At 38.8% G+C, this 12,657-nt stretch overlaps 1 protein-coding gene across 2 annotated transcripts in view; it reads left to right on the forward strand.

The window, feature by feature from the left end:
• ush (Zinc finger protein ush) overlaps positions 1-12,657 on the forward strand; it is a 262,597-nt gene that overhangs the window by 241,065 nt on the left and 8,875 nt on the right. The gene's annotated exons all lie outside the window — the stretch shown is intronic.

Genomic DNA, 12,657 nt, shown 5'->3' on the forward strand with positions numbered 1-12,657 from the left:
ATAAACTATATCCTACGTCTGCATATTCAACGTGCGTGCACACGTGCGTGAACACGCGCTCGTACGGCGAGCATCGAAATTCCGATCCAGTCGATTCGCTCGTTTTTGCATGACCTCGCGATTTCTGCCAGACGGCGTTAATAAGTATCCGAAATTAGGTTGCTTCGATATAATACAGTGAGTCTCAAGATAAAAGTAACAAAAACTCAATTAGAATAGCGATCTAACATAAGTAAGCAGTTAAAAAAATAGGAAGTATAAATCATTCTGTAAGATAACCTTTAAATGATTTTACGATAATTAAATTTCATTTTAATTCATATTTAAAGGTGAACATCCTTATGTCGAAGGACGTTCTTACTTTGATTTATAAGATCAGGAATATGTTATTTTTATCGCAGAATTTCATCCAAAACAAGCTGATCAGAAAATGAAAAAAAATTGACGAAAAACAAATTAGGGACATTTTATTTTATTTTAAAAATTAAGAACATTGTTCTGTAAATTCTTTTCAATTTTTTACATAGTTTATTTTGTATAAATTTTACGCTATTCGATCACCGCAATCTAATTTATTTTAAAAATTAGAAAGAAAGCCTATAAGAGTTCAATGCGTGAATTATTGTGTATTTTTACAATAATTAATAGATTGGAACAATTGTGTTTCAAACGTCTCGAATTTGAATTTATTAAACATAGAACAATAACAATAGTAGGACGATTGCAAAGTTAAAATCCATAAAATTTCATCAACGTGATCAAAGAGTCAAATTGTTTAAAAAAAATGAAGTCATTGGAAATGTCTGTTTCCTAAAAATTCATTAAAGTTAATTATAAATTTTAAACGATATTGTATGAATTTAGACTTATCAGAAATAATGTAAATTTTGATTAGAAAAAACCATTAACATAATTTAAATTATAAAAATAATGAAATTCAAATTTTAATGATTAAAATAGGAAAAAATTAATTAATTAATTAATTAAGAAACTTACTTGAACAAACAGAAGATTGAATTTCGGACGAGAGATGATGGTCTACTTATACTTTGAATTCTAGTTTATTTCTGTTTCTAGTTTATGGGTCATCTGAAAAAAACAAAAGTATCATTTTAAACATGATAAATTTCGCTCGTTTTTACCAGAAATCTCATTCCTTTTTAAAAACACCTCGCTTTAATAATCAAAACTACAATACTCGTCCTCGCAGGCGGTATTGCCTCGTCATCACTGAACACGTCAGATCCCTGCGATCTTCGCGCAGCCTCGAGACCCCTTCGCTCTAGATCTCGACGCCAATCTCGGTTTTCCGGATAGACACGTTCCAACGAGACAATTCTATCAGCCACCCACCCACGCGAACCATTAAAGTGTAAGTAATATCTGCACGTGAAGATCAGCATCCTTCAAATTTTCAATTAGTCTTAACAGATTATTTGTGCAAAGCAACTTCCCCTCTCCCTCTCCCCTTCCCTGCCTTCTTCTTTCTCTCCCTGACGACTCCCCGCATGCCATTCTAATTGCCAACGAAAGAATAAAAGATACATGATAGTATCATGTGTCTTTTATTCTTTCATAGGCAATTAGAATGGCGATCGAGGGGAGAGCGGGTCTGGATCGGGTCGCTCGGTCCTTCGCCGAATCCACGGACGGGCCGACGCGGGGGAGAGGATAAATCGGTGGAAGATGAGAGAAAGGGGTAAGGGAGAGGAAAGGACGACCAGGACTCGCCTCTCGTCTAGCTTAGATCTAATCTCGCGTTCCCGCGCGCTGCGTGCCTAATTAAAGATCGATATCTCCCCGATATTATTGCCACCCCCTTCCCACACTTCCCCCTCTCGCGTTCTCCTCCGCCTCCGCTCTCCCCCTCTCCCCCGCGCGTCGCGTAGCAGGTTATTAAATTCTCCTATCTCGTGAGATCTGGACCGGCCGGTCCTGCCCGGTCCTATCTGATCCGGTTGATCTCCCGGTCTCGTTACCTTTCGGCCCTACGCCTCATTCCCTCGTTCCCGCTCGACCGGCCCGGTCGGTGCGCCACGTCGATCGCTGGATCGACACTTTCGACATTTCGAGGGATGACGAACGGGGATGCTCTGCCGAACGATGGGCGACTGTCGTATCTGATACGCGGAAGCGACGAGTCTGATTGATTTTCCAAAAAATCGAAAGAAGAAAAGGAGCGTTTATACTGATCGTAAACTGTTAACTTATGCCGTAACCGGTAAGTCCAATACAATGAGTATTTGTATAATTAGATTTACGTGCTGCCACTTGCTGTAAAAATTATATCGAGAAAAATCAAAAAATGACTCGCTGAAAAAATGAACGAACCAGAATTTTCTAGTTAAATTTATTAGAATTCCGATTGAAATTCCAGTTGAAAATCGGAATTCTGATTGAATATAATTAGAATCTTCTGGTTCGTTCAACTAGACACTCAGCATAAATTTAACATTAGTGTTAACTTTATGACATAAGTTACATCCAGTAAGTCATTGTGAATGAAAACATTGAAATTATGTTAAACCTTACTGGTTACAGCATAAGTTAATAGTTTACAGCCAGTATAAACATTCCAAAAGATTGCTAGGCGGCCCTCAGGCTCCGCAAATCTGGCGACATCTGTATCTATTTACATCCACTCGTTAATCCTTAAACAATTCAAAATCGCACAGCGATTGTTACAAAGTGACTCTGAAACTTCCCTCCCCCGAGGAGACTAAACACTCGATTGTTGGATTCAACTTTTATTCATCGTACTGTAACCCCTTTTAAACGAGTTGGAAGCTCGTCCAGAGGAAAGAAAAAGAAGAAGAAAAAGTAGCTCAGGCGCCTACTTAAGGGTTAAGCATCTTGAAAGCGATGTGTCTGATTCGATTTTATTCCCTTTTTTTGCGTTGGACTGATAACGTCTATTTCAAATATTTATTCATTTACTTTATTTGTTGATCCAATTGTCTTCAATACATTGAGACAATGTCTGGTTGAAGTAATTGAAATTCTGATCGAAAACAAATAACAGAATTTTCAGGTTAAATTCTAATTGAAATAACTGGAATTTTGATTGATATAATCAGAATCTTCTAAACCCACGAAGTTAAAAAACTTATCATTTAAGGAAATTTCGGAGCAAACACTAATTAGGAGTAATTTGCTATAACTATTATTTGATTAGACTGCTAAATTGCCCTTCATCCAAACTTATCCTTTGAAGAGGAACCTTTCAGAAGAACCTTTTTCCGTTCAGGATTATACAAACGCAACAAAAGCGATGGCTTATAAATCGCCGAAGCTTTCTCCGCTACCAATTTGCGAGGTGGCGCGGCGACGTTACTCTTCGCCACCCCTATCGACAATCGGCCGTTCCCTCTTTTTCTCTCTCCTCTCTCCTGCCTCTCTTTCCTCTCTCTTCCTTCACCTCCTTCGTTACCGGGTTTTAACGTGGAACAGAAAAAAATCGCCGGCCCGCAGCGCAGCGGAGGAAACCGAGACGGTGACAGATGGAGCGCGACGATAACGTCTCTCGAAGGTCCTGTTCGCGGGCGAAACGACCTGCGCGGATCCTGTTCCTGTCGCGAGATAAACGAAACAGCTGCGTCTCGGCGCTGATCAAAGATCTCTACTTCACTCTCCTCCTCCTCCTTCTCTCCCTCTTTCTCTGCCCCAGAGCGCTTTCGACATCCGGGCGCGCGATCGCGCGCGCGGAAATAAATGAGGGGAAATGCACAACGTGATAACGACACGTGAACGCGAACACAGTCTTCTGCTCTTCGACTCCCGATGATCTCATTCGGATAGTGAGCCACGAGGGGATGACTCTATTCATCTAAAATCTTTCAATTAAAATCCGAGGTTCGTTCAAATCTGAATAATTTTGCAAGAAGAGTTTCTAGATATATTTTAACATTGGGATAATCAATATGGAATATCAATTTGGAATTATAACACGCATAATGTTCGGAAATTGTGACTTTGTCCATCTAGGACGCTTCGCTTTTTCAGACTAAACTAAAATTTTGCGTTTTTACACCGAAAGAAAAGTTTTTAGTATTTGTGACTATAATTATATTTTATCATAATTTTCTAATGTAATAATAATTATGTCTATATTTCTATAAACAAATATATAGATATAGTTGGCACCGAAAATGGCTATATATTATAATTATTATTACCATAAAAATGGTTGCAATTATTATAATTTAGCTATAATTTATTCTATTTCGAATCTATCACATATAAAGTGGGACAATAATTATGATAACCATATAAGATACGATTAACCTAAAAAATGACTGTAAATTAGTGTTTAATAGTTAGCTTAATAGTTATATTATTTTATATTGGCATTATCCTTATAATTATATTAATTATAAGTGGACAATTGGAGAACTCTCGAAAACATAAAATAATCAAATGTAATTTATAGTAATATCACTACCATTTTTATGATAATAATAACTAAATTAGTTAATTACTATAATATATGCAATTATTATTACTAATATCTGCAGTTATTATTACTAATATTATAGCAGTAATAACCATAATTATAACATGTAATGTATATCATTAGAGTCACAAATAAAAAACTTTTCTCTTAATGTGGACCTTCTCGGATTTTCTATTCTTTCGTCGAAAATTCGTTGAACCTTAAATTCGGTCACTGAAGATTCGAAAACCTCAGGGATGTGACATAATTTTCTATTCAGGAATCAAGTAAATCCAGAAATTTAAACGTTCGGGAATTCATAGACGTGGATGAAACAATCAGTGATGAGTAGACAATTGAAGGGAATTTATACCCTTGAAGAGAATATCGATAACCGGCTTGGCCTCTGAGTGAAATCGCATTCCTGGAGCGGTTTGAGATATGGAAGGCACCTCAAAATCTGTAGAGAAAAAGAGAGAGAGAGAGAGAGAGAGAGAGAATCCATGGCTCTAATCCTAGACGAGTCTAATCGTCTCTCTGCGATCGGATGCCAGAAGATTAGTGTCGATATCACAAGACCGGTCGCGTAAGGGAAGAGAAAATTTAAAAAATCCCGAGAGGAGCGTGCAGGGTAAAGAAGGATATCGCTCGATGGATAGTGTTCATGAAGGGCAAACAAATTAGAGAGATAGAGATGATGGCAGAAAGGGGGAGGAGTGTTCAATCAACGGACTGGATACATTATAGTGCCGGTATTTCGGATAAAGACAATGTCCGCGTGGTCACGATATAGTCGTACGATTAGCATATCGACAACGCTTCGAAGTTGTACGAAGGTCTTTGGAATTGATGAGTAGAAGATAATTGTTTGTTTTAAGATAGAACTGCTCAAACTAAATGAAAAAGATTTTAATATACATTGTGATTACACAAGTTAAATTATCGTGACAATTTTTGTTAGCTTAAAACTGAACATATAAGATGGAAAATGGAAATTCCATGTATTAGAGAATTTCAAATTTGATACATTAATGTTTATATTGATATTCTTTGTGTTAAAAATAAATATATAAAAATGATTTTAAAAAATTATCTTTTCTCTTCTTGAAATTTAAAACATTGGAATTTGAATGGACTTTGGCTTCTATAATTAAGCAATTTTATAAATTTAACTAATCACAATTGCAGTTTAATTAATCAAGCTCTCGTAGAAATTATAATTGCGAACCGTAGTTATCTCAATATTTTAATTGTGTACCTGACGAGAAAAGCCGTCGCTCCCAATATATCTTTATTGATTAAAGGTTTAATAACAATTATCAACACAACGTATGTACTTCGTGAATCGCAACAGGCTGATCGTGATTAAGTGATAAAGATAGAAAGTCGAAATGGCGACTTATCAGTGCGGAATATCGGACTTATCGTCGTCCTTTAGGATAATTACTATGATCGTTGTCCCTACGACCGAGTAGATGGGGGAGGAAGAGGAGGAGGCGTGAACGCTAAGCATACGAAGGCGGAGGTGGCGACGAAGCAGGCTCGTCCCGCATGAATAATGCGCTCCACGACGTGATCCGAACTTCCCAGAAGAGACGGCTGGCGACCATCGGTGGACGGATACACCTCGGGTACCTCGAGTACCGATCCGAAGTATCGATCGACACAATAAAGCTGTTACGTATCTGACTCGCGAGAGACTGCGACTCGGAGACTGTTGGTTGAGAGTTTATAGCGTCCGCCTACGGAAAGTATTTGTAGATAGATGCATTCCCGCAGCAATTCGTGAAATATAAGAAGTTTAATTTGTGTGCACGGAAAGAATAGTTTTACTGAATTATTTCAAAATTTAGTTGGACTCGGATCTGAAAATAATTTTGTTGTAATATCAAAAAATTGAGCTCAAGTTGGTTGCTAGAATATCAAAATTTTTTGCAGCATTGCACATTATGCTTGAATTTCCCATATAATTATCTCGAAATTTCATGTAATTACTGGATTGTGAACGATTATTGGACAGTTATATTAATTCTTATGTAATTCTGTCTTATAATAACTGAAAAGTAAAATTACTTAGGATCTCAATCTAAACGTAATTCTTTGCCTGTAGTTACTGTACACAAAAGATGCGTAAAATTTAAATCTATTTAGTGAACAAAAACAGGATAATAAATAGACTTGGCAGTAAATTAATAATAATTTATTAGTACTAGACAATAATTAATTAAGTGTTTATGCAAATTCCATGTATTTTTATACAGAAAAACTTTATTTAGCTATTGAATAAAACTTTTCACGTTTTTGTCTATTTCCTATATATATGCAGTATTGTCATACAATTAATGAGAATACAGTAATACTAGACAGTTGTTTAAAAAAACTGTATATTTCTACCAGGATTGTTTCGATGGTTTAACAAAATTATTTTCAGATCTGTATCGAGCTAAATTTTTAGATACTTCAGCGAAACTTCTTTCCATGCAGAGTTTAATGCCAGAATTGTTAAAGTACATCAGAATGGTACAAAAATATTCCGATTTTCTAAGCACTGAATTATGAAAATCTTACGGAATATCCAAACTATTATATAATAAAATTCAAAATACAGTTCTGTAGATTCCTGCAGAACCACTGAATACAAAAATATTCGACTACTGTCCAGTTTTGATATATAGATCATTGCCATTTTTTTAGAATATCGCTTGATTTGATCTCTTATGGTCTACTTGAAGCCACGGAAAGGAATGGTATGACTTCAAGATAATCTCTCTCTCTCTCTCTCTCTCTCTCTCTCTCTCTCGAAGCCTGTTCTGTTTCTTAAGTCTTCGTTGTTTCTCATTTACGCCGTCCCCGTTAAAAATACCTCGCAACGATACACGATCGATTGCCATTCCGCTCGTAATTAGAGTCCGCGACTGCACCGCGCGTTCGATCCGATATTCCACGAAGGACGGACACGTCGATCGCTTGATCGGTCGCGGAGAAGCGGAGGCCTCCTCCTCGGTGCTCCTCGTCCGGAAGCTCGACACGGGGAGCTCCCTCCGCCGCCTTCCCCGTAGGTTTGCAAGTTGAGCTCTCACTTAGCGGCCGCGGTGTCACGATCGGGGACCGGGTGCATTAGCATATCTCTACGATGCAGCGTGTAAGGGGGTGCGAACGGCGGGGTGGTGCGGGAGGGTGACGGACGGAGGAAGAGGGACAAAGCGAATGGACGCAGAACGGGCGTTATACGAATGGCAAGCGATCGACCTCGTGGGTCGTGAAAAGGCGCACGATCCGTAATGCGAATCGGTGGGGGGTTACCGGGGGCAGAAGGTGGAGGAGGAAGAGAAGGTGGAGATGAGGAAAAGGCGGAGGGGGCAGAAGACTCACTCAGCCGGGCCCCGCTGCCTGTTACCTGTACGTCGCGTGTTTGCCTACCCGCGTCACGATCAGGATCCTATTTGCATAGCGCCGATGAAGCTGCTACCGTCCTGCGCCGCTTGCGAGTCCTCCTCCTCCCAAAGGATTCGCGTCGGCGGTGTATGTGGGTGTACACCGGGTGTCGTGCGAGTCGTGGGCTCTCTTCCAGGACCGGATATGCCGGAGAATTTTTAGGAGCCGCGACGACTACGACGAGAACACGCATCCCTAAGTATTGTAAAATAGGGTAACTTTGACCCAAATTTAGGGTAACTTTGACTCAAAGAATCCTTCAAAGAACTAATTACATGAAAAATTGGATCTCTATGAAATAAATTAGTTTCTTTACAATGATTAGTTTTTTGAGTTTATGTTGTATTAAAAGTATAAAACTTGTGCTCGCAGAATATATTGAGCCTTTTGTCTAAACATCTTTTTGTTCACTACATTATATGTGACTAACTCATCTTACTGGGACCTAATTTTCCATATATCTAATCAGTGTGGGATTCTTTTGAAGAATTCTTTCCAGATAGCACATATGTCAAAATCGAGATATAAGACATCTTAAAAATATTTTCACCTTCAACTGCAATCATAGAAAAACTCCATGTAAGTTCTAAAATGTCTTATTTGAAATAAATAGAATTTAAAAATTTCTCCCTCAGGATGATTGATAAAGGAAGGTTCAAATAATTTATCCTGATTGGACCAAAGTTGTTCCATTTTACGGTATATTCTTATATGACGCAAAGGAAACGACTACGAGAATCCTTTGCGGAATTGTTACGTTGACCGAGAGACCTCATAAAGGGATGAAATTCGTCATCTGGATGCATTTAGCGATCGATCAGAAAAGTGGCGTCTGGCCACAGTTTCTCGAAATTCCCGTTTATTAACATTCGAACGAGCAACGCCGAGGTCGACGTTGGCCGTGACTGAAGCAGCGAGGAAGGAAGGAAGGAAGGAAGGAAGGGTTTGGAGCACGGTATAATAAATGCCCCGCATACCTACTTATTACTCTAACGAGCGGACGCTTTTGCATCGCGCGGCTTCGCGGCACGCGTGCCCTCGGTCACGGAACGCTCGATGATTTACCGACGCATCACGTGCACTCGCGCGACTCCTCAAGAGGCTCAAGAGTACGTCTGGTCTATGCGTCTCTGATTGTTTTATCGATTTGCTTCGTTAAATTAAACCGCTTGTTTCCCGATCCTTAGACATGAATTAATGATTTAATCTCAACGTCTCTTCGCCATAAGATGCGAAGAAGATGTCCTACATTTCTGCGATGTCGCGAGATCCTTCCTTGATTGCACTTGTTTTTTGGTAAATTAACAAGTCTGAAAGAAAGCACAGACTTTTTCGTAATACATAACGCATGAGAGAATCAATCAATATCCTTTATTTTCATCCCTACTTTTAGTGTGTTAGGTCTTATGCAAAAGTTTGTGCTGCAGCCTTTATACTGCGACCAACAATCTTCCTATATTAAAGAGGACCTAAACCGAGGATCAGAATGTATGCGCTATAATTCGATTTATTTGTTTGATTGTCTCAATAAACAGACATTGATTTTCATCAATTTTATTTCTTTCTTGATAAAAAAATTAACATTCCTTTCAAAGATTTGTAACTTAAAGAATTTAAAGTTCCTGAGATTCCAAGATCCTACAGCTCCTCTACGTGATTCAAAAGTGCATGATTGGAAAGAAACTAATTAGATTCTGCTTAGAATTGACTAAAACTACAAACTGTAAAACTACAATTAACTAATGGGTCGATTCTAAGCAGAATCGTAAGGCTCGTAATTCATTCTCGTAAAACTTGTAAGAACTTATTACTGATTTGTAATTCTTTGCGTATGTATCGTAAGACGTATTACTATCATTCATAAATATCTACTATTTCTCGCAAATGTTAATTTTAAAGAAAGCTTTACGCCTTGAAAATCTTCCGCTTCTTCTTAGAAAACAATGAAGAACATAAATCGGTTCAACAATTTTTACTTTCCCATTTGCAGGGAAAATTGCATTAATTTTTCCCGAGCAAGCAAGAAGCTATCTAAAGATATTGCATAAAGTTATAAGCACTTGTAAGAGTTTAAATCTTAGAAGAACATATCACGAGCCTTACGATTCTGCTTAGAATTGACCCGTAAGGATCTGAAGTAACAAGATATCTAAGCAACTTATCGTTGCGTGACGCATCAATCGCGTCGGAGCACCGGTAAATCGGCCGGAATTTGAGGCTCATTAACGGGCACAGAGTATATATATCGGAAGGACGTGGTAGAATGGCGGGATCGAAAGTACGAGCTTCCGGCTCCGTTCTTCAGCGCGACGCCGGAGTCGCTGCGATTGCTCGCTTCTTGCATAAAGCGGGGGCCGAAGGTGTACACGGGCGCGGCGGTATCGGTTCCGAGAAAGGCTTATCAGGCCGCGGATATGTTAATGGCGGCCGTGTTGCCTCCCTCTCCCGGTCCCCACTTCGCCACCTCTTCGAGATATATTGCACCCCAACCGTCGCACGACGGAGGTGGTTGGACGCTCGTAAAGGTGGTAGTCGTAAGTGCAGCCGAGGCGCGCAGCCCTCTTTCCACGATCAGCAACGTATGCATGCACATGCAATTAAGAGTGCTTCGAGTCCATGACGGGAGTCAATGAAGATTAAGTTTTCACTTGATCGTCAGGATATTAAAAGATTAAAACGATATACTGCATTAGAATTTTAATTTTTTTACATGGAATGGACGAATTTATTAAAATACCTAAAAGTTTAGCTGGATATAGATCTGAAAATAATTTTATCAGATTATCAAAGTAATTGTGTAAAACTCTTAGAAGTTGATAACAATGTTGCAAAAAGTTTTAGTTCTAACAATTAGCGTCGTTTATTTCTAATTTTCCTATACCTAATTATTATCCTACTATTATCTATTATCCTAATAATATCCTATTCTACACAGAAAAGATAATCTTAAATAGAATTTCCAAATTGCGAAATGGATGTTTAAATTTTCTTTCAATTTTTCCGCATTTAGATTTCATTTTAAGATCTCACTCGAAACTTCTAATTTGTATCTTTATGATAAAGAATTTTTTTTTCGAGATCTTAGATCTCAAAATCTTAAATCTCTTTTGCCAGATTCTTTAAAATTCAGCGTATTTAGAGTTGTGAATATTTGCGTATTCTCTTCGGGAGGATAACCTGAAATTTGGACTATTTCAAAACCTTTTAAATCCACGGTACAACCTTTGTACTCTGGAATTTTTAGACATGGTAGGATTATCGAACGTCCAGATCCTTGGATCTCCGAGCCGATCGTGAGTCCAATCCACAGTCGGAGATCATCTCGAAATCTCCCGCTCGATAATAGAACCTCAGGGGAGAGGGGAAGGGAAGGAAAGGAAACCAACCGTGTGAGATAAGAGGACTTATCTGCAACCTCCATCGTACACACCTCTCGCTTCAATCATAAGATAGAGAGATCTATCCGCGGCCTTCTCTCTACCGTACACCTCGCCTATCCAATCGTACATCTAAGATCACGAGGTGGAGTAGGAGGCAGAAGAAGAATAAGACGAAGGAGCGGACGAGGGTCGCGTATATGAACTCGCAGACGTCGTCGCTGGCGAACGTATGCATGGCTGCGCAATTAAGGCCCGCGATCGCGCTCGTTCTCCGAGAGGGACAGAAATAGATCGCAGGAGAGAAAAAGGGAGACTGCCACGCCGTGCACTGCCACACTCTGCCACGCCACGCCATGCTACGGCCGATCCATCGATGACCGCTTATTTACAGAGAAGCAGAGAGGAAGGAACACGATTCGAATGTAGATGCGAGCGCGGGATAGCCCACGAGGTGCGCTCTGCAACCCTTTGCCCAATCTCCCTAGGCATCTCTCTCTCTCTTTCTCATTCTTTCTCATTCTTTCTCTCTTTGAGTCCTCCCTCACGTCACAGCCTCCCTCCTTTGTCACTCTCCCTGCCATCCTCCGCTTCTCCTCGTTCGAAGAAACAATTAAAGCATCTGGGTAATTCTTGAGTTCTGATCTCGACGATCCACCTGGTAGATCATTCGGTCTGTTCTCGGGGTCTTTGATCGATCAGAAAAAAAATCATGAAGTGTTAAATTGTATTGGATTGGGACAAAAGTTTGTAACGAACTTTGAAATTGAAGCAGCTGTAACTTCGTTAAAAATGGACGAAATTTGAATTTAAAGAAAAAACTTTTTTCAAACCTCAAAATCTTTATTGTCTAAAGGTCTCTATATCTTTTGAGTTTCTGTAAGTTGGGTAATTTTTACTTATAGAAAACTACGAACTAAACAAAATGGGAAATTTTCTTTTTACTTTGTGAGTAAAGTATCCAAAACCAACTCTGCGAAAATTTTCGACTTTCTATCGTGAAAGTTTAAAATTTTACCTACAAAATATTATTTTTTAAAAATATTCTTAAGATTTTCTCAGCGTTGATATCAAATTTTTCTCAAATATTTCTTTCTAAAAATATTATATAATTAATTAAGTTCATTTTTTCTCACACAATATTGATGATTAATTATTCAGGTACCATTTCAAAAGCGGAATTTCTGGTTAAAAATTTCCCAAATCCCCCTCCCCCTCCCCCACGACTAGAATTAATTTTCTCAGAGGCTCGTTCGATTGTCAATAGTATCCTTAGCTTCGTAGTGCAATCCTCAGGATTAAACTTTCTATCAATGACCTCTGCTATACGGCACGCTTAATCAGGTTTTATAACATCCGTAGTTATGAAATTAGCCAATTATAGTTGTTCCTCGAAAGAATGGAACGACTGTG

This window comes from Mycetomoellerius zeteki, unplaced genomic scaffold (genome assembly GCF_001594055.1).
Source record: "Mycetomoellerius zeteki isolate Tzet28-1 unplaced genomic scaffold, Tzet1.0 scaffold297, whole genome shotgun sequence".
Taxonomy (NCBI): domain Eukaryota; kingdom Metazoa; phylum Arthropoda; class Insecta; order Hymenoptera; family Formicidae; genus Mycetomoellerius; species Mycetomoellerius zeteki.